The sequence below is a fragment of the Habropoda laboriosa genome, unplaced genomic scaffold (genome assembly GCF_001263275.1).
Source record: "Habropoda laboriosa isolate 0110345459 unplaced genomic scaffold, ASM126327v1 scaffold301, whole genome shotgun sequence".
Taxonomy (NCBI): domain Eukaryota; kingdom Metazoa; phylum Arthropoda; class Insecta; order Hymenoptera; family Apidae; genus Habropoda; species Habropoda laboriosa.
This window is the reverse complement of record NW_017100408.1, coordinates 82,430-86,671: the sequence shown is the minus strand read 5'-3', so window position 1 is coordinate 86,671 and position 4,242 is coordinate 82,430. Positions and strand designations below refer to the sequence as shown.

General features: G+C 46.4%; 1 protein-coding gene across 1 annotated transcript in view; it reads left to right on the top strand.

The window, feature by feature from the left end:
• Positions 1-4,242, top strand: part of LOC108575455 (neuropilin and tolloid-like protein 2) — a gene marked incomplete at its 3' end in the record, with an annotated part of 79,431 nt that overhangs the window by 396 nt on the left and 74,793 nt on the right. The window lies entirely within an intron of this gene.

Below are 4,242 nucleotides of genomic sequence, written 5' to 3'. Positions count from 1 at the left end.
GGCCGAGATCGAGGTCGCTGGGAGATTTCTTTCGACGGACCGCGGAGTTTGGATTCTCTCAAGTTTTTGTCAGGGTCCCTCCGTTAATTGGGTGGGAAAGAAGTGTAAGAAGGATAATTACGTATCTTTTTTCTGGGGAAAAAAATCTGGCGTTTTCTTTAAAGGAATTTTGTATCGTTTGTGTCGCGGAGAAATGCGATTTTCCGGTGGTAGAATGGCACTATCTACTGTAATACATCGTACAAAATGCACAGTTCGAGTATTTAATGAATATTAGGTGCAGTGCATTATGCAAAACTGATAAAAATACAGATATCAACCCTCATCCGGCCCTCAGTTTCGCATCTGAATAGGTCCCTCGGTGTGAATTTTTGACGCAATGGTAAAATGGTAAGCGCGGAAAGTCTCTTGACCTGGTGTCTCGTACGGAACAACGGTTCCCAAAAAAACCATAAACCGGCCCTGACCGAGATTATCGGGACCGTCAGACAAGCGTACCCCCGTAAAACGTTTACCGAACGAAAACTTAGCACATGTTTACTATCCATTGTACCAATTTTCGAAATAGTCTTCTCCTTCTTTGATGTCCGATTTCCTCTCCCACTGGGATTTTCCAAAACGCTAGCCGCCTCGAACTTCCATCCCCACTTTTACCCTTAACCCATGCTCTTACAAATATCCTAAGACCAATCACCGAATTTCCATCGTTTCAATATTCTACCCCCAGATTTTAACTCCGCCTACACCAACTCTCATTTCCCTGTACTCCTCCAATTTGTGAGTCGGTCTTCCTCAGAACACCAAACGATACATACCAAAAACGATCAGCCGAGTCTGTTCTAGAATCACAAGCCGAGACTTGTAGTTTACCAGCGAATTAAATAAACTTTTACTCCGGATTCTCGTTAGCTCTCAATATACCACATTCTATTCGTCGTGATCCAAGTCCCGTATCCGTGGACCGATACGACCCCTTGCACCCCTTGCTGGCCTGAGAACTCGAAGGAACCAGCTAGTCAGTCTAGTGCCGTCGTCTAATCCCACGCTTAAGACCGCCGCAATAGTTTACCATTCGCTAGTACATTCCACTGGAGTTATTTATTGTAATAAACATTACGTGTGGTCTTTCCACAATTAATCGAAATTTTCAACAGAAAAGATAAATAACTAATTTTGTAAATTCTTTTATTAAGTATAGAAAATAAAGAAAAAATTGTTTCTACAAATAGCCGAATACTACAATTTTTTGCCGGAAAAATGTGTCAAATTGACACGAGGGACTGACGAGGGTTAAGAATGTATTACGTGTTAAGATCGTTAGGAGGAAATGACGTTCAACGACGAATACATTTTTCATTCGCGACTTCCTACAGAGCAAAAATGTAGTGGACAAGGTGTAGGATTCTCCGCGTTAAACGAATGTTTGCAAAGACACTGCGAGTGTATTTCGACGGTGACAGACGGTAACTAGGTGCGACGAGTGTTCGACGAGAGGCGCGGAATTTTAACAGACTGATCCGTCGTTGGACAAACGGCTCGGTAATCAGAGAATTTCTATCGGGAAGTTTGTCAAATTTGGTTAATTGTTCGCCACGTTGATTGGACGCTCTGTCGCGTCTGATTTCTGTCCCTTCCCGTCCATCGATCTATCGACACTCCGACGTCAACGTTGACAAAAATCTCCGTCGATCAATTTCTCCGCTGAATAATAGCGCCAGGCCAGATGCTCGTCAAGCAGCGCGCATAATTTAGACGTTTCGCGCGATCAATTACATTGTTCCTGCCGTGTCAGGAGGTTCAATTGCGCTCTCAGCCAGACTGCGACTGGAACAGTTTGCATTGTCCTCGGTGAAGCAAAGTGTAAACTGCCGCGAGCCTTCAATAACCCCCCGCGGCCACGGATCTGTCCTGTTTTTAAAGCGAATGACGCGGAGAGACGTGGGGGATCTTAGCTTGGAGACTTCGTCGCGTCGGGGTAGTAGCGATCGCTACGTTAAATTTAGCGCCTGTTCGCCACTCCAAGCTCGATTTACGCATACTTAACAGCGTACTCGGTAGACCGGAGGGGAAATTTTGACTTGGATCAAGTCGACTGGCGGGGCACGATATGGTCTGGACGACTAATCCGCCGGCAGGCGAGCACACCGGGGCGAGAAGTGAAGTTTAATTAAGCAGGATTATTCGGATTGAAGTGAAATGAATAAAGTTTTCCCTCCTCAAAGAAGCAGATCGCGTCGCGTAAATTCCCTTTAAACATAAACACGAGATCGAAAGCCGACAGGGCTGAGAGCCCTGGAGATCCGCGTAAAGACACTTTAACGCGCCACCGTAATTGCAAAATTATACAGAGAATCGTTCGAGAGCCTTCTTCTACGTTCTCTCTGAGGCACGATCGAAAACTTTCGTCGTTATGTTCTTCGAACCGGTAGCACCGCGATACCGCCAAGAGTCTAACGCGTTATTTCCATCCTCCGACTTCTTTCCACCTGGAATTGGTCTCACATTCGTCGCAGGAGACGACGAATTTCGTTTGGACGGTTCGTACGACAAGTGGAATTTTCGCGGCAAAAGAAGTCTGCGCCGTTTAGATAAATCCAGGCTAAGCCGCGTCAAAAGGACATCGATCCGTGAAACGAAACCGTTTCTATTCCACGAGGTAGAAGAGAGGGGACCAGCTGTGTCGCTTCTCGCGAGCTAGACAGCTCGATTGCCTTTTTATCACCGGAGCGTCGCTGTATCGGCTTCCACGATCGTTCCCTCCTTCGTCTTTGCGCGAGATATCGCGGCATAATTCGACGTCACTTCACGTGTGTAGCTGCGACGAGAATTCACGACGCGTGTCAACGTTCACCGCGGTATATACTTTGTACAACCGGAAGCGGAACGTCGCCTCGCGTCTGGTCTCTCCCTCCCGACGAACGACGTCTGCGACAAGGACCGACAAGTTTCCCCGTGCTGTGGCAGCAGTTTTCCCCGAGTCCTGCTCGAACAATGCTCGACGTACGGCACACAGATAAAGGGGAGTATGTTGAAAACAATCTTCGCGGTGGACGAACTTGTCCGGCGATATAATAAAACGGCTCGCGGTTATTTGCATGCCGTCTAATTTGCTTCCGCTTTCGTCCAAGTTTCCCCTATCTGTTTTAACGAGACACGGATGAGATATATGTTCGTGAAAGACGACAGAGATATCGTCTAGGCATTCTTATTCTCTTATAATCGAACAATACGAATAAGCCACGCAACGAAATAGTATTTCGTATTCCCCTAAGATTGCCTTGCCGTATTCCGTGTACTAATCGTTTATTAGGGATCATCAGTGACTGGCGGAAGCGTTTAATTTGTCAAATTTTCATCTACTGCATTTCATTTCCTATTTCTAACTGTTGACGTATTATTTATGCATATTGGGATATGTATTTAAATAGAAAATTCATTTCGGCACCGTGGACAAGTTGCGTAGTAAACGTGTTAAGTGACACGTTGACAAAGTACAACAAGTATCGTTAGCGGACTATTCGGTAGTTTAACGAATAAAGGTCTAATCTCTGATTTTTCAAGAAGAACGTACAATATACGTGCTCGTATCTTGAAGGGTGGGGATTAGGATTTGTAAGAGTTCGAGGGTGAGACGGAGTTAGTCAGGAAAAGATGAGGTCACGAGGTCGAAATTCTAGGATAAGTAGTAAGAAAAGAATCAAGTCATTGGTCATCGGAATTTCGCGTATGCACAAAACGAGAATCGAATACAGCCCGATTTGGAATAACAGACAACGTCGGTACACAACACACCGTTTTCAAGTGCACAGGTAACACCGATCGATATCAATCCACACGCGCGGCCTGCACGTCGATACGTCTCGACGTATCAGCGAGGCACGTGTCTAATTGCATCAACGATTCGCAAAGGAGCGACGTGTTGTGGTGCACACGGGCCATCGGCAGACGTGGTAATCGTGGCAATCTTCATAGGACGGTGTCCCGATTGGAACCAGATCGACGGTGCGGCCGTTACATTTTTCATAACGAATCGCGCGATTACGTTTGATTGATCATCGTGTTCCGTCGATCCGATGGCCGTCGCCTCGTAAATTTCCAACGGGGCACAACAGTAAGTCACCAGAGACACGCGGTACCACGCCCCGCTTCGAGAAGTCACCGCAATTTCAATATCGAGACCTTTCACGGATCCGCCTGACGAATTGCGCGTGTCATCGAAAACGAACGTTTCCCGTGGAAACG